Below are 24,624 nucleotides of genomic sequence, written 5' to 3'. Positions count from 1 at the left end.
TGGGGTTCCTCCCTCTGCACCCCCTGCTTTGTCCTCCCTGAGTGCCTGCATCATCTCTGCTTGGCATGTGGCAATAACCTTTAAGAGGGCCTGCACCTCTCTTCCCACTAACCCTTCTTCTGCACAAAGGTCTTCTAAACACAGATTTCAACACTCACATCACTTGTCTTCCTGATAACCTTTTCCTGCTCCCAGGGCCTATCTCATCAAGACCCACAGCAGCATCTGATAGTGTCAGTAAACCTCTCCTTTAAGAGGGGAAATCAAAAGGCTTGTGTTTGAAACCTATCTTACCATTGACTTCCTCATGGACAGAACTCAAGTCAAGGCTCTTAACTCTCTGAGCCCCTTTCTTATCTCTAAAAAGGGCATAAAGATCTTACACGTGACCTCATAGCTGTGCAGTGAGGGTCAATGACACGGTGGATGTGAAATGGCTTTACAAACTGCAAAGTGCGGTACCAACATTTCATCCTATTCAGGTCTCCGGGACCTTTCTCAAGGTCGATTCAAGGTGGTTTTCTTATGGTTCTTGTGTAGTTTCTCTCCATAGGGATTCTCCCTCCTTTAATTGGCCCAGCAAATCCTGCCCTCGAAAGCTCACTGATTTTCCCAACCTGATGTTCTCCTTCCTTTACTAACTGCACCCTTAGTATCGAGTCCCTGACCTGCCTCAGTTCTTCTGCACACAGATAAGAGTTAGCAAGTCCCCAACAAGGTGCTTGGGGTTTACCCACTATCTCAGCCCCCAGAACTGTGAGAAATGAATGTTTGTTGTTTTAGCCACCCAAACTATGGTATTTAGTTATAGCAGCCCAAGCTGACTGAGACACTCAGTGAGAACGAGAGGAAGGCCAGAAGCTAAATCTATGAACTCGCCCACCTACTCTTTCTCTCCCTCCTTGTACTCTCCTTTCCTTCCTGGCTCTCGAGTGTTCCTGAGCTTGCCTGATTCTTCACTCAGCCTCCCTATCTGGCAGAGTGAGGTCACCTTTAGGACAAGGTTGGCAGGGTGGCCTCAGTAGTGCCCGGAGGTGGAATGGGAGGGAGAAGGGGGAGGAAGGATTTGGTCCTGGCTGCCTTCCTCTCCCTCAGGCTACCTGTGGCTCAGCCGCCACCAGGCAGGGTAGGGTCTCCTCCACTCAGCTGCTCCTGGTGAGGTCCTCTGGGCGAGGGGGGCTGGACTATCTTGCTCAGCTCCCCTCTCCCAGCCTCCAGGACTTGGTCCTCCACCTCCACCTCAGCTCTTTTCCTCCTTCCCACAGACAAGAGGGAGTGAAGCTGTCTGTGATGACAGAGCACTGAGCAGGGCTTCCTTCCCGCTGTCTCCCTCCCTCCCTCCCCCACACAGCTGGGGAATTCTTGAGCCTCTGCCTTGCTGAACAATCGGGACCTGGATGCCGTTGGGAGCCTCCTCTGAACAGGCTGATGGGCCAGCCTCCCACAGCTCAGGAAGGAGGTCACCGCTGCCCAGGAAAGGCTGGGGGGTGGGTGGGGGGACAGCTGCCCTCTCCTTTCATCTCCTCTGGCCGGAGGAGGACGCCCAAGCTGAAGAGCAGAGTCCAGGGACGTCAAGCAGGGGGACGGCGCTTCCTCTTAAGCTCCCATCTGCTGTTTCCTTAGGTACTGGACGGAGCACGCTATACACAAGACCGGATGCAAGCTGCACCCCAAGGTGCCCTGAGAAGGACCGCTACTATTATCCCCACCTGACAGATGCAGCAAATGAGGCCTCAGGTTTTATACCTGCCAAGTGGCAGTGCTTGGCTTTGAACGTGGCTGCAGTCAACAGCGCACTACTTCTTTATCTCCAGCGGTGTCAGGGCCAGGCACACAGCGCTCTGCCCAAGGCCGACCTCACCACCAGCCAGGGACACCGGCTCCCACCCAGGCTTGCCAGCTCCTCCAGATCTCACCCTAACTCTGTTCCCCCCTTCACCAACCCTTGTGCTCTGGGTTAGGTCTGTAACCCCCTTTATCTCCTTTCAGCCCTAGTCTTGGGCCCCTGCGGCAGCCTCTCTAAGCTTCAGTTCCTTATCTGTAAATTGGGACTGACAGTAGTACCTACTTCATAGGGCTTCTGTACGTATTGAATGAAGTTTTATTAGTAAAGGAATGAGGATATAATTAAGAGGTCAGTAAATGGCAGCTAGTTTTTGTTTTTGTTTTTTTTAACATACGGGGCTTGGTAACTCAAGAGACTACTGGGGTCTAACCCTAGGCTCAATCTCTTGATATATTTTCCTCAACTTTGCAGGTCCCTGGGCTCTATTTCTTTTCTTCCATTATCTAAAGAAATGGGGAGACTTCCATTTTGGGTCTTTAGAGATTAGATTAAAAGAAAAAAAAAAAAGATGAGTAAACACCTATCAATTGTTAGTCAGAATTGCTCTTAAAGTGCTTAGAAATCACCAATAGACAGTAAACTCCCGAGGACACTCTGATATCCCTGGGGGCTAGCACAGAGCCTGCCAGGCAGGAAGAATTCAGCATATTCAAGGAGAGAAGATAGTCACAAACACGGTATGTCCAGCCTCTTGTCAGAGTAGTACAGAGGGTTAGAGGCTGGGGTGTAGCTAGAGCCACCTTCTCGTGCCCCACCCCCAGCCCCAGGTGTGGATGAGATCAGACGCCTCTGTCTTCCCTGGAGGCATTTCTGTGAGTCTCTGGCCCTCGTGTCCACGCCGGCCTCCTCTTATCTCTTGCGTCTACTGTTCAGCCCACGCTTTCTGCCACTACCTCCTTGAGGAAGACTGAACAGGACCTCCTGTGGGCATCCTTTTCACCTGAGTCCAGGGAGGAAAGAGGGGAGGACAGAGTGGGGGAATCCAGGGTACCACCTCCACTCAGTGGCTGGGGGCAGGGAGAGCGAATGGCCCAGAGGCGAGTCCCATGCTTCCTTTGTTCTGGGCAGCTCACTTAGGTCTCTTCAAGCTCCCTGAGTCCTAGCATCTGACGCCCCACAGCTGAGCTGGCATCCCCTCTCCCAGGTGTTCCTAAAAGCCACGTGCCTTCTCCCCAACAGATCCCAACATGCTAGAATAGAGAAATTGCTGGACTCTGAAGACAGGATCTAATGTCAGATCAGGTAGAGGAAATCACCTCAATTCTGTTTTCTCCACTAAAGACACACACACACACACACACACACATATCCACAGAGGAAGAGGAGACAAAAGGCAATATTGAGCTCTCCTGGAAGGAGCATTAAACACCAGCTTGCTTGTTTCACTTGGGAGGATCCCGGTACATGATCCTGGAGGGGAATGTGTGTCCCATACAGGAGCAGCTTCTCCTGGGTCCCCCAGGTTGCCTGCTCCCGTCTTGTTTAAACGCCATTTAGGCAGAATAGATGTCCCTCTGATTTTCCAATGCAGAATTCGATCCCTCAGTCTTTTGCTTTCTCCTATAGGAGTATCAGCCAGACCTGGGCCATCTCGCAGCTGTACATCTCCCATGAACACAATGCAGAGAGAAAAGTTTCATTTTATTTTTCTTTCTCCCCCTTTCCTGACCTTATGTGCTACATAATCCAGAAAATGATCCAGATGGGAAAGACATCGGCTTTGAAGCAAGAGGCAGGAGGAAGGAAGAAAGGGGCGCAGGATAAACCCCTTCTATCCAGCCGTTCGCCCTGGGGAGAAATCCTCCCCGCCTAAACTCTGTCCCACACGCGTGCTCAAGATGGTGTTGCGGGGTCTGCCTGAGGCAGAGGGAAACTCCGCTGATTGATAGGATCCCTGAGCCCTCACCTCTCCCCTCCTCCTCCCCTGCACACGCATTTGGCATAAGCCAATGTGAGCAAGAGATCCACTTTCAGTGCTGAGTCTTGACATCAGGGCGTTCAGTGATGTCTTGCTCATCTGTTCTACATAATTTCATTAAGTCAATTTTAATTTAGTCAAATTGACAATGGGGATGGAGACCCAGAGTGACAGAGGTGTCAGGGCTTCCCTCCCATATGTTTTTAGCTACAACGAGCCCCCTCTGCCAGAGTAAGCAGATAAGGGAAGCTGTCACAGGTGGCATTGCCTGACCCCTTGGACATGTGCCTGGACCGAGGGCTCATGACCCTCCTGCATAGACAACTCAGGCTCCTGCTGGGTTTCCTTCCATTAGAGCTGATGGAAAGGGGATGAGACTGACATAAATTGAGCTCCTACTATGTTTCATGTGCTTTCACTTATATTGGCGCTTGTACTTTCCATAAAAATTCTGTGTGGGACACAATACATTTTACAGATGAGACTGAGACAGACAACTGTCTGTCTCATTTTACAGACAGACAACTGAGGCTCAGAGAGGCTAAGTGACTTGCCCAATGCCACACAGCTATTAGGTAGCAGAGCTGGGATCCGAACACTGGTCTGTCTGATTCCCAAATACACATTCTTTCTGCTGTCCCCTCGCAAACTTGCCCCCAGGATTGGCAAGCGTGAAAAAACCCATGCCTCACCTTTAGGACCCACCTGCTCTCTCTACTAGGACTGTAGGTTGCATTCAGGTGAAGATGAATTGCTCTGGGAGCCTAAGGGCGCATGGCATGGGCTGGAGTGTTTCCCGGAGGAAGAACCTGTCTCCAGGTATCACCTCACTGGAGACTTCACAGGACACTGCCACGGCTTTGCCCCTCCCTTGGCTAGCTGGGTTTTCAGCAGGCAAAAGGGAAGCTCTTGGGCAGGTACCTGGTTGAGGAAACTTCCAGAGGAAGATGGGGAATGGTGTTCTGAGAGGTTCAGAGCTGTGGGCAGGGGATTCCTGGTACCCTGTTCTTCTGAGACTGAAGGAGGTCCCTGCTTGGTGAGAGCTGCCTCTCCTGACGCTGGGATGCACAGCTGCCTCCCGTCTGGGAATCTCTCCCGCTGTGGCATCAACGCACTGGGTGGTCAGTGTGGCTGGGGGCACCTGCAATCCTCCCGTTCTGTTTGAGTTTGCTTTAGACTGAGTACACATGAGACAGAGGCAGAGACCTTGTGTTTCATTTTTGAAAGGTGCCAACTGGTAGCAACGGCCACTGGCCTCGTAAACCTTCACTGTCATGTTAGCCGGGAGCTCCTCAGCACACTTAGAACAAAGGAACCGGCAGAGGAACAGAAGGAAATAGAACATCCGAAGCACTCAGAGAAACAAGAAGGAAGACAAGAGAGGAAAACGGAGGCCGTGGGTATCAGCTGTCACTGGAGTGCAGGGAGAAAGCCACAAAGATGGCTGAGAGCATCCCACTACCAACAAGCTCTCATATGTCCCCTGGGGCAAACCTGCCTGTCACCCCAGGTTTGAGGATCTGATGAACCCTACTGGTCCCCAGTCCTTGTCCACAGTTAGCAGTGGGTGAGTGCAAGGAGTCTGCAGTAGGGCACCAATCCTGGTTCTGCACTAGCCAGCTGTGGGACCCTGAGCGAGTAAGTCCCTCCCCAGGCCAGGCCTCTGTCTCCATCCATTAAAACGGAAAAAGGCCCCCACCCCCTCCCTCCATGACTCCTTCCAGGTCCAAAGCTAGGAGGTGTTCCCTATGTCTCCTGTTATAAATAGGGCCTAGACCCAACACATCCACCTTTGATCTTGGACTAGGAACTTCCCTCTCCTTGAAGCCTTGGCTACCCCACATTTCCAGGCTGCATGGGATCTCTGGGAATGTGTGCTATCAGCTAGGAGATGGGAGGAGGCTAGAAAGGGGTTCTAATAAATAATGTTATTTCTGGAAAGAAGCCTCTCCACCTGAAATCCATCCTACACTCCACTGACAGATGAACTTCCTAAAACAAAGGTCTGTTCCACACCACTCCTCTGCCTATGACTTCCGTGGCTCCCCACTGCCCACCAAGTCACGTGCAAACTCACGAAAGGCCCTCCTCGATTTGACTCCACTTGCCTTTGTTTCCCTGCCACTTCCGTCCCTTCCCTGTGCCACCTACTCCTCCCATCTCTTCAAATCACACCCAACCCACAGGGTCCTTCTCAAATTCTGTATCTTCCAAGAAGATGTTTCAGACCAACTGGGCTTTGTACTGTGATTTTTTAAAAATGTGTCTGTCTCTTGTCCCAATACCAGGTCAGTGATGCCCCCAGGATTTCAGCAGAGTATTTGATGTGAACCTACCATTCTATGACTTTAAATGAATTGAACTAAAGGAGAATGAACTGCGTTCCTGGGGTCCAAAATAGCAGCTCTTAGAGGTAAGCAGAAAAAAGACTTCAGGAAAAAGATTTTGAGGGGTATAAAATGGTGTTTAGGGGGATTCCCTGGTGGTCCAGTGTTTAGGACTCTGCGCTTTCACTGTCGAGGGCCCGGGTTCGATCCCTGGTCGGGGAACTAAGATCCCTGCGAGCTGCCTGGTGAGGCCCGCCAAAAATGGTATTTAAGGGTCCTTTCCACCCTGAGATTTTGTGTTCTATGCCGAGCAGGAGTGCATTGCTTCAAGGCAGGCTATTTAGTTTCCCGATAAATCTTGGAACCCTGGCCTTGGCGGTCCTGATATAGCTCTAGCATAGAAATGAGTCCATCATGCAGAGAAGTTTCTAAGTCAACACTTGGCTGAGGCACTGCTAGGAGGCCAGGGGAAGCTGAAAGCCTGGTGCTCCTGGTTATCCTGGTAGATGAGATGTCATCTCGGGAAAAGCCAAGCATCCTGCCCCTACCCGCCCACAGCCGGTGCAGAGCCTTTGAGCCAGGCAGCTGCAGGCCCTCCGAGGGGAGGGCTTCAGGCAGCTGGGACTCCTTCCTGGGCCCCTTGGGTGGAGCCCTCCCTTCCCAGTGCAGGTGGAGGCTAGGGGCTCTGCCCGGAGGCTCTTGTTTTCCCCACCTGCCTGCAGTGCGGTCTGTCTGCTGGCGCCGCGGAGGCGTAGGGGCTGGGGGAATTTGATCAGCCAGAAGGCCGAGGCTGTCTCCCCACGATGTGAGCACAGCCTAATCCCTCCCTCCCTCCTCTGGGTGTACTGCTGAGATGCCCTGCCAGGCGGAGGAGCAGAAGGGAGCTGAGGCTGAAGTATCTGAAGGTCGCCAATAAATCAGGGACATGCCCCGAGTCCTTAAGAAGTGTCCTTCTGAAACTCTGCTGCCCCTGACCTCGCCGCTGAGGTGGTGAGGCGGACACAACCCAGGCATCCTCCAGACACTCGCGACAGAGCTGCCCCTCAGCGACTGGCAGAAGGTCAAGGGCGGCCTCAGGGCTCCTTCGCCCAGACTTGTGCCCTTGACATTCTCAGTGTGGTTCCCCAGTGTCCCTGCCTCCCTAGCTGCGTGGAAGCTTCTGTTCTCAGGGTTTGCCCATTATCTTCCTTGAGAAAAGGGTGGGAGGGAAGGAAGCTGGGTTGGGGGGCCCACCAGGTTTCAGGCAAGCTTGGGTTGGCACTGAGTTCCCCTTCCAACCTCTCCCTGGGAGACCAAACAAACGTTATCAGGGACTCAGAGAAGCTCCTGTCAAGGTCACTCTGCTCTGCCTGATGCTGTCTGTGCTGTCGGCCATGAGAAGCGCCTCTGCTGTCCAGCCCCTGCCGGCCCCAGGGCACTGCCCGGGCTCTGGACAAGCTCTCCAAGACAGCCCCATCTCCGGGCTGGAGATCACTCCTGCCTTCAGCTCCAGGACAGAAGGCATCCAAGTTTCTGCTTCCCTCTCTGGTCTGTCCTTCTGTGATATTAACCCTTTCCCTCCCTGAAGTTTCCTCACCCAGAGAGTAGACCAAGCCATGAACGCTCCCTTGTGATTCATCCTCATGTGCCTGGGATCCCAGACCCCATGGCCACTGGGCAGCACAGGGAGATCTGAAATGGCTGTGTAGGAAGGGCCACCGTAGGCCTCACCACCACCAATCTCAGCCATGTGGGGGGCTGAGCCCTGACTGTGTCCAGGGCCTGGTGCTACACCCTGGAGGCATGACACACTTTCTCTTTCAGGAAGTTTATCATCGGGAATTCCCTGGTCCAGTGGTTAGGACTCCACACTCTCATTGCTGAGGGTCCGGGTTCAATCCCTGGTCGGGGAACTAAAGATCCCATAAGCCATGCGGCACGGCCAAAAAAAAAAACCAAAAAAAACAGAGAAGTTTATCCTCTAGGCAGGGAGGAAGGATAGAAGCTAAATTTTAATACATGGGAACAGATGCTCAAGGGGTGTGACAGTACCTACTGGAGAATTAAAGGACCAGACCAGGCAGGGGCAGCCCCAGTAGCGAGTGTACCCCTCTCACCCTGAAATGCCTGGGTCTCCTCCTGGTCTCCTCCTCGCCACTGGGCCAGCACCCACTCACCTATGGCCCACTGCCCCAGCACCCAGGGTGACTGGGGTCACGGGAACAGGTGTTGGCAAGCCCCAGTTTTGTTTCCCTGCCTCCTTCGATTTCTCTTACCTCCTTCCCTCTCCCCTTTCCTTGCGTGCCTATGCTCAATTCTCTCTCTCTTCAGCAGGAATATAATGTTCGGCTGCTTTCCACCCACTCTCTGAATGCTGCCAGCGAATAATGACTAAGGTGGTGGGTGGAAGTACAGCAAGTTGAGACCAATTTAGCAGTCCAGGGTGCCAGGAGGAGGGTGATTTAGCAGCAAATAGCTTTGCAAACAGCAAGGAGAGTGAAGATGTCCCCAAAGCCAACAGACCAGCGAGCCAAGTGCGCTGCCCTGCCCAGGTGCCCGGGGCCGGGATTGCCTCAGCCACCTGGCAGTCTGTGCATAAAGGTTAGGTCAGGCATGGAGCAGGGTTTGTCCTGAGACACTGACTGATTTTCAGAGCCATGCCCATCCCCAATCTCAGCTCTACTCTTGACACCTTTGAGAGACCTGTGTCCTTGTACACCCCTGGGGCTGGGAGTTTCACCTAGATGGGCCCCTCTTCTTCTAGTGGATGCTGGGGCCTGGGAGGATATGCAGCCCTGAAGCCCGAAAGACTGCCCTGGGCATGGCAGAAATGGAGGTTCTGTGGTCTTGGGGAGGGGGCTGTCCAAGCACACTGCCGATCATGCCCCAGAGAGAGGCCAACCCCGTGGACACAGGTGCGGAGCTTGCAGGGCCTGCCAGCCAGGAGCCTGAGGACTGGTGTTATGGGATGTGACTGCGAGTGTGGGTATCAGAGGAGAGCTTACCTGAGATGCAGAGATGATGAGAATGCAATGGGTGTGGGGGTGTGTGTGTGTGTGTGTGTGTCTGCCCGCAGCCATCTTGAAGGCAGTTATCTTCTCCCACAGTGATTAGCTGACATGGAAGCAAATCTGTGGGTGATCTGGGGAGGGCAGCTCTTTACTGCCTTCGTTCCAGACACTGAAAGAAGCCTACATCATATCTGTTCAGACAACAATTTGGCCTGTCACTTAGTAAGAAAAATCACCTCTCTGTTGGATTGATAGGACAATTAGTTTTAGTTGTTAGTGCGCTCTGTCTCACACACACACACACACACACACACACTCTGTCCTCTGTCTCTTCTACCCTCCCTTCGATCCTCACTGCACCCTCTTGCCACCTTCCCTCCATCCAATTCTGTCCTCATCTGGGCGGCAGCCTCCATGTGTGATCACCTCCCAAGTCTGGTTTCCACACTGCTTACATTACCAGCAAAGAGACTGCTAATCCCTTTTTAGTTTGGGACTTATTTGCATATGGATAAGATGGAAACACTGAATTAGATTATGGAATAAAGTTTGCTATTCTAATGAAATGTCGTTAATTCAGATTCTGTGAAGACAAAATTTGCATAATTTCACTGTGGCGTGGACTAAACCTTATGAGTTGGCTAGCTATAAAGAGAAAGAACCGACATAGGATACATTTCATTCCTTAAAGTAAGTCTCAAGTAGAGATCCCATTATGCCAGATACTTTCCTAGTTTATCATTTATTGAGCTTAACCTATATGCCTAACAAGTGCTTAGGGATAAGAAGGCGGGGGGGGGGGGGGGGGGGGGGGGAGGCACAGAAAAAGGGAAGAAAACTCTAAGACTCTCATCAAGCTTGAATTATAACAATTATGGAAGAAATCGAGTTCTTGTAATTTTAAAAATCTCTTTTCTTCTGCACTTTAAACACTTGTCAACAATTCATTGAACCTGAATCCATTTAATGAGGCCTAATGGTTGGGTGGTTACAGCCCCAACGGGGAGTCAGGATGGCCTGATTCAAATTCCAGCATTCCACTTAAAGTCTTGGGTGAAACCCCTTTACCTCTGACAGGCTCACTCAATTTTCTCATCTGTCAAATTGCTGAAGAAATCTGAGTTGTAAATAATAATATTGATAATAATAATGTTCCTTTTAAAATTAAAAAGCGCGACTAAAATCACTACAATAGGAAGCCTAGGGATGGCTAGGCCGTCTGGTGGGAGTCTGTGTCCGGCAGGAAGCAAGAAAGTGAGAGAAGCAGGATGGAGATCGCATATACAGAGGCAGCTTTGCCAATCAGCAGCTAGAAGCCCAACTCACCCCTGCCTAACTTTGACTGACACATCCCTGCCCACTTTTCTGGACCCTGGGAGGGGGCCATCCATGGCCAAGCTGCACACTTGTTCGGCTGGAGGCAGTTATAAGAGGTGAGTGACCACCCACCCTGCATTCCCCAGCTCTGTCTGGTCCCGGTGGCTGGCCAAGCCGGGCAGAAGGAGGTAACGGGCTCCTTCTGGGGCTCCCCTTGGAGAGAGAGAGAGATCCATCTGCTTGGTTCTCAGTTTGCATCTGGGAGCCGTGACCTTGCTCCTGCTATGCTTCCTCTCTAAAGGGAAGGTATAAATCCCTTCCTTAGGTTCAACTTCAAGGTTCCGTTCTGGCCACCTCCACCCTGGAGAGTTCTAGCTTACCTCCCCTCCTGGGAAGCAGCTGCTGTGTTCAAAGTTACCATGATCCAGTTTTCAATGTACTTGTCACTGATTCATGGGGGCTGGTTCCTCTTCAATCCTCATCACAAGTTTTAGTCTCAAACTATTATTTAGCCATTTTGTTTATCCCCCATCTCCCTGGCACCTTGCATGGCTAAGACCTTTAGTGTAAAGAGTGAAATGCGGAGCTTTTCAAACTTGAGCGATGATCTTTGAAAGGAAAACGAAAATTGTCACGGACCCCTGAGAAGGCATGTGAAATCCTCCTGATATGAGAAATAATGGGGTGGTGCAAAGGGCACGGGAAGGGAGTCACCAGACTCTGAACCGTGTGACCTTGGGCAAATCACAAGCCAGATGACCTCCCCAAACATGGTAGCAACTCACACTCCCAACAGCACCGTGAGAATGTCCATCTCAGAACAGTGGTTTTCAAACTGCAGCAGCACAAAGATCTATTCAAAAGCAAACTCAGAGACTTCACCATGTAAATCTCCTAAAGATTCCTCAGGCAGTTGGATACTTTTTTGTTGGCCAAATCCCAGAAACGCCTCACCATTGCCCTGGAACCACTGCCCCCTGGGATTCCAAGTGCAGGATTTTAAAACCCCAAATCTACATCACATCTAGCACTTCCCACTTGTATAATTGTACTTCTCGGTCGATGGACCTGGAGATAGAGTGCGTAAGTTGGCAGGGTGGGTGGAGGCTGGGTTTTCTTTAGGCTCCCGAACTATTGGAGGCAGGAACCAGGATGGAGAAGCCCCGTCTAGGCAGAGACCCTGAAAGCGTTGGCCCAATAATAGCAGCAGGAAGTCAGAGGTCACGCCAGCAAAGTGTCCCCAGGCAGAAATCTGCTGCTAGGAAAAGTGCTCTCACCAAGAGTCTCTGACAGCTCTTTTCTCTCCCATTACTTTATTAAACATGCATTTCCTAAGGGATTCCTCCTAGCACCCAAACACCACTCTGAGCTGGGAATTCACGACAAGATCTCTGCCTCTAGGAACTTTGGAGGCTCTTCAGGGGCCCGTGGGTAAATGCCAGGAGAGCAAGGAATGACGGTAGGAACTCAGAGGAAGGCATGTGAGCCAGACTTAAGGAGAGAAGAGGGGACAGGTTCTTGGAGGAGTCGATCCTTACGGTTAAAACCTGAAGAGCAAGCAGGGGCTGGCTGGGTGGAGGTAGAGGAACAGGGCAAGAATATTTTGCACAGAAGAAACATGTTCAAAAGTAACAGAAGAAAGTGGAAAGAGTCACGGGCAAGGCTGAGCTGAGTGCAAACCCTTGCTCCCCCATTTCCTATCCTGGCGACGTTCTTTAAGTCTCTTCCTCTGATAATCATACATACCCTGTGGGGCTGTGCTGAGCGTTGAAGGAGATAATGAAAAAAAAGTACTGGACACACAGGGTACTTAGTGAGGGGTATTAAGTGTTGCTAAATAGTCCCCATTACACTAGTCTGTAAGCTGCATAAACACGGGTTTGCCATCATCACCTCCTTGGTCTTTGTAGACTCACTTTCTGCCCCAGAGCCTTGCATTTTGTAGGCACCCCATGAATATTTATTAAATGAATGTGGAAAAAGTGCAAAGGCATATACATACATTTTGGGGAGCAGAAAGCCATTTTCCCATAGCTGGAGCCCATCCACCTCTGTCCCCGTACAGGCAGACACGGGGTTTCTCGAAACGGCACGGTACATCTTTTCCCCCACACACTCCCAGTGCCTTGGCTCTCCTCAGCCTCCAGTGCGCAGCGGCCCCTTTGACGGCAGCCAGCCCGACACACATCTACCTGGGCACAGGGGCAGACCAGACGGGGGGCTCCTGCTACAGACAGACAGACGCACAAGCTCAACTATTCAAACAGGTTCTACCTTGTGAATCGCAGAGGCTGCCATAAGTGTTAATAAAAAAACCCCACCATCTCAAATGTCCCATCCTCCTTCTGGCTCACACGCTGATACCTGCAAAGAGACACCCTGCTTTCTCCACCTGAGTTTCTTCTCATTGCCGGCACAGCGAGTGTCCCACGTTCACATCTACCCAGCTGAGCCCTCTGTGCCTGGGGAGTCCACTTGCTACGCCTGACTTTGCTCCCATTAGCCGTGGACCTCGGGAAAGCCCTGCTGTTCTGGGCCCTCACTTTCTTCACTGGCAGAACACAGAGAGTCAGCTGTGCTTCATGCTCACCTGGTAGTTATGTCATGAAGAGTAAAGGAGATACCAAATGAGATAACATCTATGCTGCTGTGCAGAAAACACCTCAAGAAGAAAGGCGCTGGAGAAATACAAGGTGTAAACCCCACACCTGATTAGTGTGTACGCTTCTGTCCACAGACTTCACCCACAGACCGTGCTCTCTTCCACCCTTGAACGCAAACAGCCTTCCTCCCCATAAATGCTGTCTCAGATACCAATCTTCATGTGCGCACATATATACATATACTTCCAACACCTGTATGTTCCTCAGCGTGTCCAGGGAAAATTGTTTTTGAACTTAGAGGAAGCTCAGGTTACGAACGCTCTCTTGCCCCTATCTACAGGCTCTTTTGCAGGGTCTCTGGTGCAGGAAGAAGCTCATCTCTCTGTGGCTGGGCATCTCAGCCCCCATGATTAGGCTGCACTTCCTCCCAAGGGCTCTGCAGAGCTTGGTACCTCCTCAAACTTGCCAGCACCCAAGACCAGAGCAGAGGGGCTGGTGGCAGCGAGAGGATGTGGGAATGGAAGGACCCAGAAACTTCAGACGCTCAGCGCCCTAAGTACTCCTTGTTCCTGGGAAATCGAGGACCCTGAAGCTAAAGAGTCTGCAGCACTTTCCTAGGCATGACACACCCATGGGCAAGCAAAATGCTCATGTCTTTCAGTTTAGTCCTTTCCACCTGGGTGGGGAGAGGGTGAGGGGCTGGCTGCCTGCGGTGGGTGAGAGAAAGAAATGAATGTGGTGTGTGTGTAGGTGTGAGATTGTGTGTGTGTGTGTTGCTTTGGCTGAATTGCTCCAGGGGGCCAGGTTCATCACCCCCGCTCTATCCACCTCATCCCCTGTAACCTATTCCTTCAGTGAAACAATCCAAACCTCTAACTGCATCCGTGTTCCCACCATCAGTGCAGACACAGCCCACCTCCAAAGTTCCAGACAGAGAAGTTCAGTGGCCAGGCCCCAGCTGTCAGACCCTCACGCACACCTCCAGCTTCCTCATCTCTGGACATCGGTGTCACCCAACACCTATGACCTCCCAGATCAGATTCTGGGCTTGGAGTAGATAAACCCCGTCCGCAGGAGACGGAGACAAAGACGGAAAGACGGACGCACCCTCCTTTCTTCCGGGCTGGTACCAGACCCGCCGCACGCGCCCAGACAGAGGGGAGACCCTGACAGTTACATGCGGAGACAAAGACACCTGGACAGACGCCGGCACAGACAGACAAAGACCGACGGACGCGCTGGCACGCCGCGGGGAGCGCAGTTTCCCCGGAGCTGGGGCGCCCTGTCGGGGCCATAGACCCTCCTCTGGAGGGAGCGAGACCCTTGTCCACCGCACCTTACCTGCCCCTGCGCCTGGGGCTGACTTCAGGGTTTTTTTTTTTTTTCAGTGCGTTTTGCGATGCGCTCCCGTCTTTCTTCTCCCAGAGCTGCCGGGCCGGGCGGGTACCGCGGCTGCTCGCGGCTCCGGCTCGCTGGACTAGGCGGGCAGAGAAACTTTCGGCCTCGCCGCCCTCGCGGCGCCCGCCCGCTCCCGGCGCGCCGGCCTCCGCGCGGGTCCCGGAGCCGCGGGCTGGCGGGAGGGCAGGGCGGGCCGGGCGGGCCGGGGCGGGGTCGGCGCCGCTCATTGGCCAGGGCGGGCCGGGGCTGGGCTGGGCGGGGCCCGCGCCGGCACCGCTCATTGGCCAGGCGCTGCCGGCGGCTCGTCCTTGCGGCTCGGCGGCCTTTGTTCCCAGCTGACAGCTGGGGCTGCTCTCGACCTCCGGCTCGCCTGCATCCGCCTCCCGCGCGGGGTCCCGGCTCCCCCAACTCTCCGATCTCAGCTTCAGCACATCCCTGTGGGCAGACCCGTCTGCTCAGTCTTTTTCCTCCCCCTCTTTCTCTTTCCCCATTCCTTCTTTTTGTCCTTTTCTTCTTATTTTCCCCCTTCTTTTTCACCCCCTTCTTTTTATCACCCCTTCTTCTTACAAGTTTCACTTTCCTAGCACCATCTCCCCACTCCAACCCCCAAACCTTGCAAAAAGGCTGGACTTCTAGGTTCAAAGACGGCACAAGCAGCCTAGTGAGGGGCATTGGTTCACCGTGCCAGGATTGCAGATTGGAGCCTAGACCACTGGCACTCCCACTCCGAAGACAATTCAAAGGCAAAGGTTTCCAGCTCCCTCCCAGGGACTGAGTTTCAGGTGAAAGTTGAGGCCTGTTTATAGAGAGTAATCTTACGAAGTACCTTTCTAACGCTATCATTTTCTCTACGACCCTCGCTTTCAACTTATAGCATTTGAGCTAGGAGGGGACCTAACCTTACAAGCTTTGGTTGGACAAAGGGCCAGTTAAGTGGGGTTCCAGGTGCTGCATGAGGTTCGGGTCCTGAGGGTGCACTAAGGCTAATCCGTTAAAACCAGGCATGGCTCTGCCCAGGGAGTGTCAGACGGGGGAAGACTGAGGTGGCTGACTTCTGATTATAACTAGAATGGGGGAAGACAGCCTGAAGGGAAGTACACCATTTTGTTTCTGCCACCCCTCCACTCAAACCCTCCAGGGCAGCGGTCCCCAACCCCCAGGGCAGCACACATATGCTGTGTGGATGGATGTGGCACAAGAGGCATGGATGGAGCTTTAAAAAAAGGAGCCATCATTCTACCTGGGATGATCAGAGAAGGTGTGAGTAAGGATTGCATTTTAGGTCTCAAATTTTGACAAAAAGAGAACGGCTTTTCGAATGAGGGATGAGTGTACACAAAGGTGGGGAAGAAGTGCTGTTCAGAGGAGGCTGAGTAGCCTTGGGGTTGACACATAGAAATTGTAGTATTACTTGTAATAGCTACCATGTGTATGTATTGGGTTGGCCAAAAAGTTCGCTCGGGTTTTTCTGTAAGCTTTTGGGAAAAAATGAACGAACTTTTTAGGCCTGTTAGGAACCGGAACACACAGCAGCAGGTGAGTGGTGTGCAAAGGAGCCAAGTTTCATCTGCTGCTCCCCATCGCTCGTATTACCACCTGAACCATCCCCCCGCCCGCCCCTGTCCGTGGAAAAATTATCTTCCACGAAACTGGTCCCTGGTGCCAAAAAAGTTGGGGACCACTGCTGTAGGGGATCCTCACTATCTCCAGTTCTTGACTGTGAAGACTGCATCTCTCAATTCCAGGCTTCCTGGGAGGCAGCAAACCATGAGGTTTAAGAGGTCAAACAGGCTCTGCTACTTATCAACTGTATGATCCTGAGCCAGTGCCTAACTTCCTTATATGTCAGTTTTTTCCTATAAAAGATGGGGGTAACAATTCCCCGAAAGGAAACTCCCTGAGGGCAGGGACTTGCTCTTCTGTTCATGGCCAAGACACTTGGTTCGTTTTGTCCACACATGTATCCCCAACACCCAGAACTTGGTTGGCACATAGTAGGCACTCAATAAATATTTGTTGAATAAATGAATTTCGTGTTTATAGATCTGTTGTGAGGATTAAACAAGAATCTCTAGTAAGTATTGGGTTGGCCAAAAAGTTCGTTCGTTTCCCCAAAAGGGCTTACAAAAACCCGCACGAACTTTTTGGCCAACCCAATACATACACATGGTAGCTATTACAAGTAATACCACACTTTCTCTGTGTCAACCCCAAGGCTACTCAGCCTTCTCTGAACGGCACTTCTTCCCCACCTTTGTGTACACTCATCCCTCCTTTGAAAAGCTGTTCTCTGTTTGTGAAAATTTGAGACCTAAAATGCAATCCTTACACACACCTTCTCTGATCATCCCAGGTAGAATGATGGCTCCTTTCTCTAAAGCTCCATCCATGCCTCTTGTGCCGCATCCATCCACACAGCATATGTGTGCTTGCTTGCGTGGTGGTTGTGGCTATAGGGCTGGCATTCCCTGGAGCTTGAGCTATCTGGGGTCAGGTACTGGATTCTACATCTACCTCCAGGGATAGATGTGGTACCTCCACACATGAGAGTTTCTCAGTAATATTTGCTGAATGGGTTAATATAGATCAAACATCTCAGCACCTTCAAGAAAGGGTAGATTCTTGGAAGGCAGAGTAAGGGACCCAGGGGTCTTCAGACTTCGATCAAACTAATTTTTGTGTCTTCAGATGTGGAGTTCCATGAAAGGGGCAGAAGGATTCTGGAGGCCTGCTCCTGGTTCTGGCCTTACCACTGACTATGTAAATGCTTTTGGACAAGCCATGTCCCCGGCTAGGCCTCAGTTTCCTCACCTGCAAAGTGGACAGTTTGGATGAAACTCTTTAAGGGTCCTCCTCTAGCACTGATGTACTGTGGTTCTGTCAGAGACATTCTAGGCAGACATTCTAGGGCTTGACACACAGCCCTCTTAGAAGGAATGAGTTAGGCAAAGGGTCTGGGCAGAGTTTTGGTGTGTGTGTGAGGGGTGGAATCCAGAAACAGTATGGAAGAATAGAAACACCCTGTGCAGGGGCTGCTTCAGAGATAAAGTGGGGTATATGGACAGTGGGGGTGGAAGTAAGGAAGCAGAATGGGAGAGGAGAGCTGTGATGGTACATCGTGTGTGTGTGTGTGTGTGTGGTCACAAGAGCCTCAGGAATGTGGACTCCAGAAGTACAAGGCCACAATTAGCTTCCTGATTCAGCTGTTGGGTATGGTAATGCAATGCCTGGGCGTGTCTGCCCCTAAAACCACTGGTGGGATTCTCATTGTGGCTCCTCTTTCTTTGTCTAGTGAAAGAGTGCTGCCCTTCTAGGCCCTGGGTATCCCATTTGGCCCTCTGCATCACGCAGGCTCTCCCTTGCCTGAGCTGAGTCTAGAAAGCTGGGTCACAAAGTATGTTCTTATAAAAAATTCCCTGCCGGGAAGAGATATGGGAACATATGTATATGTATAACTGATTCACTTTGTTATAAAGCGGAAACTAACACACCATTGTAAAGCAATTATACTCCAATAAAGATGTTAAAAAAAAAAATTCCCTGCCATCTTCACCTGCTCATTACCTGAGGTCCAAGTAGCTTACTGTTCTAGCTTATCATTCTGTTATTCATCTCTAGGACCTCAGATCGGCCACAGAGGACCAAGCCCATGGACCAGTTAACCCAGCAGCTTGTCTGATCTAGAAACACCTCTGCTTTTTTCAGTGTACTTTTTTTTTTTTTTTTTTGGCTGTGTTGGGTCTTCGTTGCTGCGCTCGGGCTTTCTCTAGTTGCAGCGAGCAGGGGCTACTCTTTGTTGCAGAGCACGGGCTCTAGGGCGTGCAGGCTTCAGTAGTTGTAGCACGCGGACTTTTAGTTGCTCCGTGGCATGTGGGATCTTCTGGACCAGGGATCGAACCTGTGTCCCCTGCATTGGCAGGCGGATTCTTAACCACTTTGCCACCAGGGAAGTCCCTCAATGTACTTTCTCCTATCACAATTTGAATAATTGCCTGACTTCTTGTTTGTCTTCAACTCTTCTGTAAGTTTCTTGTTCAAAGACCAACATCTTTTTTGTTCAATATTGAATCCCCAGCACATTGTTGGTACACAGCAAGCACTCAGAAAGTACTTAAATAAATTCCATGGTGGAAGGCAGGATGATGTTGCAGAGAGAGGAATGAACTCATATACAAAAGATTCACATCTATTCCCACTTCTTCAAACTTGTGGTCTTGTCACAACCTTTTTGAGATTCAGTTTGCTCATCAGTGAAATGGGCATAATAACATTTGCCCTATCTGTCTTGTGGCAGTGACACAAATATGAAAAGAATTACTGACGTCAAAGTTGGTAAGAAAAGTAAAAAATGTTAAATAATTGTTTAATATTATTTCAAGTCTAAAAATTCAGGGCCTTGGGTTGGGAGGTAAGAAAGGCTGACTATATTTAACTGAGGCTGGGTAATCTCCAAAAGTAGGCAAGAATATATTATAATGCTAGAGAATTGAGAAAAGCTTTAAAGAATCAACAGGCTGCCACTACTTCTATCTTCCAGCTACCCCAGGAAGGTAGAGGAAGGCTGGTTTTCGTGTAGGCCAAGCCAGTGCCTCCTGATCTTAGAGGATGCCTAACCAGTATCCTGTCTCCCTCCAGGGTAGAAAACAGTTGCCCTGGAGTTGCCCTGGAGGTTAAGCTCTTATAACCAGAATTTACGTTTCTTACCTGTATGTCCCTGGGCACCTTGCATCTCTTATCTCTGGATATCACTAAACTCCTTTGCTTTGGGAGGGACATCTCTTCCTTGACTTCTCTGGGTGTTAAGAAAACAAATTAGATAAAATGCAAGTAGTGTTTCTCCTTTCCTAGAAAGTACTTCATGACTTTCAGAAATTGTTTAGCGTTATCATTATCACCATCATTATCATCGGTGGCATTATTATCTATAACTTCATTCTGAGTACTTAGCCTATGTTCAGGTTCAGGAGACCACGGAAGTTGTAGACAGAACAAACACTCCTTGATGCCCTGGGGAGAACTTGCTGACCTCAGAATGCCTATCCTGGGGTGACTCAACTCCACTAAGATGCTCAAGTTACCTTAAGAAGTATGTCCACCCCACTCTTTCACTGAAAGGAAAACTGAGTCAAAGACCAAGATAGGAAGTTGGCCCAGCCTCACTGGGACACGAAGGTCTTAAGGCACGGGTCCTGTACCTTCCTAAGCAACCACGTGACTGATACAGTATGTGATGTGCTTTGGTTTGGGCAGTGTAGACCACAGGCAGGCAGCATTCCCCTGAGCAGAGGATAGTAAACCAGCCACCTTAGCTAATGCAAAGGACTCAAGAGGCACTAACTAGCTTCCAGTGCGAATAAGCTTTGTTCAGCCACCAGCTGACAAGGCTCATAAGATAACTGTTTAGCAAACCTTTCAATGTAAATGCAGGGTTAAACTAGATTATGGAAAAACAAGAAGGAAGTGTTCTGATTTGATTCCGCCCAACCCAATACCATTTTCAATAGGACGCCATAGGCTGTTTCTAATTCAACAACCTTGCTCTGAAAGGTTCTGGGCTATCACCTGTTATGCAATCTATCTCTTCCAGGGTTTGGACTAGTTTGTCTAAAACTGTGAAACAGGCAGATGTTTCCACTTAAAAGTAATAGAAAAGCTTGAATCAAACTGGTTTAAACAATAGGAAAAAAATCTCATGAATGAATAAATGAAGTGATCAGCTCCCTGGTTAGTTCATACCGTGGCTTCACAATGTCATCAGAGATCATGTCTCTCCATCTCCCGGTTTGCTATCCTCAGAGTAAGGGCTTTGCCCTCAGGACGATTGCTTCAGGACTACAGGCTGGATCTATCAGTCCAGTTGTCACACCCAAAACCAGCAATGCTCTGAGGATTAAAGGACCTTTTTTTCTGCATCTCTTTCCTAGGATCAAGAAAACCTTTCCTGGAAGGCTCTCTGCTGACACTGGACAGGCTTAGCCACATCGGCAAGCAATCATTGGCAAACTCAACGAGATTACTTTGACTGGCTTTGACCAAAGGGTTAGAAGTGGAATAGATATTGGGATATACCTGTATCTCTTGTCTTCAAGGGAGAAGGGGGAAGCTATTGAGAGAACTAACAATCATTGCTTGTCTGTTATGTACCTCAACTTTGCTGGACATTTTATCTACAGTATTAGATATTTAGTATTAGATATTTACCTACTTAATTGTAGAAATCATTATTTCTATTTTCCAAGTGAAAAAATTGCAGCTCAGAGTGGTTAAGTAATTTGCCCCAAATCCCACCACTAATAAGTGGAAGAAAAAGGACTGAAAAGCAGTTCCATCCAAAGCCTTTGCTCTCTCTACTCTTCCCGGCCATCTCTGTAGAGTTGACGCGTCTCAGCTCTACCCAAGGCTAGAGAACCCCCACAATGAATTGGAGCCTTCCAGGACCACTGTAAGCACAAGAGATAAAGTAGCTTCCCGTCCACCATCAAGTTTCAACTTCTTTCTTAGCATTTCTACAGTGTGCCTCTTCCTTACCTGTGTATCCCTTTTTCTCCCTCTTTCCAACAGGTATGTCTCCTCATTTCCACATGGCCTCCTCACCTCCATCAAGGCCACGTCCGCCTCCGTGCCCTTGTCTTCCTTCTAGCCAGAATGGAAGTGTCTTTCAAGGCCCTCCCCAAGCTCTGACCCAGCCCCCCTTCATCCCCTACTCCCACCCCACCGAAGTCCTATTGAATCATGCCACATCCGTGTCCTGATCTTCTTTCCTCCATTGTGCACTTTGTAACTTGTGCCTTATTGTTTCAGGTGAATGCATCTCATTTTCCTACTAGATTTTTAAGTGGTCAGCTCCATGCTTGGCCCATGATAGGCCCTGCACAAATATTTAATGACTAAATAAGGGTAGGGACCACCTCTTAGTTTTCTATCTCCCTCATAACACTCAGCCTGCTGCTGCACGTGGGTGGTGAATAATGGACTAATTGGCTTTGGGCTAATTCCTCCCCAAAGCTGAGGAATGACACGCAGACAAAGAAGTTGGCATGACCTTTGTCAGTTCTGAGGGAGGCCTTTGGTAAATGGGCCCTGTCTAGCCCACATTTGCTTGTAGCCCTAAACTCATTTAAGCAAATAGAGCATATGAGACCATGACTTCTGGGAAATCATTTAGTTCCCCTATGGAGAATGTTGGCACGCTCATTTCCTCCCCCCAGGGGGGGGGGAAATAGCAGAGAGGCTTTTGAGACCCCGTGTGCTGAAATGGAATTTACACATTTACTCAGTTGTTTCTGAGGAAGCGGCTCTGGGAGTCCTAGACTGAAAGGCTGACGCTGTCCCCTCAGAGTTGGTGAGATCAAGACCGGTCAGCTGGGACCTGCCCTGGGCTTGGGCTCCTGCTGGCCTGCCTGGCTTTCTAATTAAATCTTCCAGGTCACCCCACTCCTCAGTTAGCACTGCCATTCTCCCCTCACATCTTCTGGTATTGACTTTACTCCCTTCACTTTGTGTATCAAATTCTCTAGGTGTTGACCCTATATTTTGCCTTTGTTCCCAGACTGACTGTATTTCTTACACGTTGACCATTTCTTCTGCTTTTGTTACCAGACTGATTGAGAAGGCCTCCATCTCACCAGCAGCAAAAATAGAAGAGGAGGGGAGGGGGACAGAGAAGGGAAGGTAGCAGGTGGTTGTACCAGGTACAACCAGGTCTGAGGTTGCCTCTGGCATTTTCCGACCCTGTTTACCTAAGGTTGCTGGGAGCAACAAAGAAGGAAGGTTGCAGCTACCAAGAGAGCACTTTGGTGGGAAGAGGCTCCTGGTAATCTTGGACTAATTGTGCCTGTGAAGGAGCCTCAGTTTGCTTGAGGTTCCCTAGTACCACACCTGCCTCACAGTGTTGCCGTGAGGGTATAACGCGTCAACACTTGTGCGGTGCCCAGCCCAGCATCCATCCTACAGGCAAACCCTTCAGCTGCTGTTGTTCTCTGTGCCACCTCCCCTCCCCCCATCAGAAACCCAGGGCCTTTTCTACCCTATTTCTTCCAATTAGAAATGCCCTCATGATTTGGCCTGAAGCCCATTCAGCATGGTGAAGTGGAAAAGAGAACAGCATTTTGAGTCTACAGACTGGAGTTGGAGACTTGGGTTTGAATCAGACTCTGCCCTCAGTCACTGCGTGACCTTGACCAAGTCTCTTGCCCCCATATCCTCTGTTTCCAACACTTTGGAGTGATATTAACAATATAATTCCACAGAGAGGGATGCAGAAAAACAGTACAGATGATTAAAATAACATCTCCTACAATTCTGGGGGTACCGTGATTGTTACGAAAGAGCACTTCACACTAGGGTGAACATGACTCCTTGACAACTTAGGGCTGCTTCCTTCCTGCTCCATTTCCCACCCCCTTCCCTAAGGTCTGAATTGTATCACAGAAGATAACCAGCCTCAATGTGTGAGTCAGAGGACACTTCCTGGCACAAGCAGTGGGCAGAGGAGGTGCTCGGGTGGACGATGGGACTCATCCCGTTCTTGAGATCCTGAGGTTAGGTTCCGAGCAGAGCTGCAATGCCGAGGGGGAAAGAAGTAGCTGGAAGTTAGGGGGGCAGCCAGGGGAACGGGTCCAAAATGGCAGCTTGAGAGGAAGTGGCCGGCTGCCTGTTCTGGAACCTTGCAGAGCAGTGTTTAGAATGTTCTCTCTCATTAATCCTATTTAAAGTCTGGCTGCTGAGAGGGAAGTGGAGAGTCCTGTTTCAACTTGCAGCGATGCGGTTCCCTGCCACCCCCGCACTGCAGGGCCGAGCCCGGCGCTGGGAGGGGGAAGGGGCTCTCTGGGGACACCTCTGCTGGCTCTCACAGCCTCTCAGAGGAGCTTCTTAGGCTTCCCCTCCCCTGAGACCTTCATTTCATTGGCCTGCCCCTGGCCCTAATCTGCGGCGAGGGAGAGGCTGCTTGCTAAGATGGCAGGAGGTGTAGACTGGCCGGCCGCTGCTCTGGTGAGGAAGGGGTGCTGGAGAAGGCAAAGAACACGTCATTGATGTGCAGGTGGGGGAGGGAGGGACAAAACAGCGGGGGCTCTTGTGCAAGAGTGTCTTCCGGGAAGGTCCCTCTCCCTCTGGGCATAGGGAGGTTTCTAACTGCTTGAAAAGCTAAGAACAAACATTCCCAGCTTCTCTCTTTGAGATTCTCATGGAAGAGCCAGGACTAGGGAAAAGGGGCCTCCCTGGCCTTGAAAAGGAAAAGTGTGAGTGAACCTACCACTAATAACATAGGGCCAGCCTTTTGCAGAGGGAGAATAATGGACAGTGCTCACCTCTGTGGTATTATTTCTGGGAGACCAAAAAGAGACTTCCTAAATATATCCCTGTGAATGTGAGTCAATCCTTGAGATTCATGTATGGACAAAACAACTTCTAGTGTTGTTGTCCAAAGACCAGAGTTCATGGGTAGCTCTTTACTAGCTGCATGACCATGGATGTCATTTAACCTCAACTGATTATCTGTAAAGTGGAGAGTCTCCCCCTCCTCCCCTCCACATCTGACATACATCTCACCGGGGTGTCACCAAGACCAAATCATGTGACAGTGTGAAAGTGCTTTTATTTATTTTTTTTATTACTTTTTATTTGGTTGTGCCGGGTCTTAGTTGCGGCAGGCAGGCTCCTTAGTTGCGGCTTGCCAGCTCCTTAGTTGTGGCATGCATGTGGGATCTAGTTCCCTGACCAGGGATCGAACCTGGGCCCCCTGCATTGGGAGTGTGGAGTCTTACCCACTGTGTCACCAGGGAAGTCCCATGAAAGTGCTTTTTTTTTTTTTTTAACTTTTGGGTTTATTTAATTTATTTATTTATTTATTTATGGCTGTGTTGGGTTTTCGTTTCTGTGCGAGGGCTTTCTCTAGTTGTGGCAAGCGGGGGCCACTCTTCATCGCGGTGCGCGGGCCTCTCATTATCGCGGCCTCTCTTGTTGCGGAGCACGGGCTCCAGGCGCGCAGGCTCAGCAAATGTGGCTCACGGGCCCAGTTGCTCCGCGGCATGTGGGATCTTCCCAGACCAGGGCTCGAACCCGTGTCCCCTGCATTGGCAGGCAGATTCTCAAGCACTGGTGCCACCAGGGAAGCCCCGAAAGTGCTTTTAAATTGAAAGTCACTATATACACGTGGTGGGTCCATCCCCTTCACTCAGACAGACTTTCCTCCTGCCTCAGACAGAGTTTAAGCCCATAGCTTGTA

The 24,624-nt window shown here is 50.5% G+C and overlaps 1 protein-coding gene across 4 annotated transcripts in view; it reads right to left on the bottom strand.

The window, feature by feature from the left end:
• The window catches only part of LZTS1 (leucine zipper tumor suppressor 1), a 49,912-nt gene extending 35,327 nt beyond the window's left edge, over positions 1-14,585 (bottom strand). For 3 of the 4 annotated variants that reach the window (XR_014248091.1, XM_082404470.1, XM_082404468.1), the window contains exon 1: positions 14,343-14,585. The gene's annotated coding sequence lies outside the window, so the exon portion shown is untranslated. Of the gene's footprint in view, positions 1-14,337 lie in introns of all 4 variants that reach the window. The other variant, XM_082404469.1, reaches the window with a different exon arrangement.
• Positions 14,586-24,624: the final 10,039 nt, after the last annotated feature.

Source organism: Balaenoptera borealis, assembly GCF_965194805.1.
Source record: "Balaenoptera borealis genome assembly, chromosome: 8".
Classification (NCBI taxonomy): domain Eukaryota; kingdom Metazoa; phylum Chordata; class Mammalia; order Artiodactyla; family Balaenopteridae; genus Balaenoptera; species Balaenoptera borealis.
The sequence above is the reverse complement of the archived record's forward strand: the minus strand, read 5'-3'. Positions and strand labels throughout refer to the sequence as shown.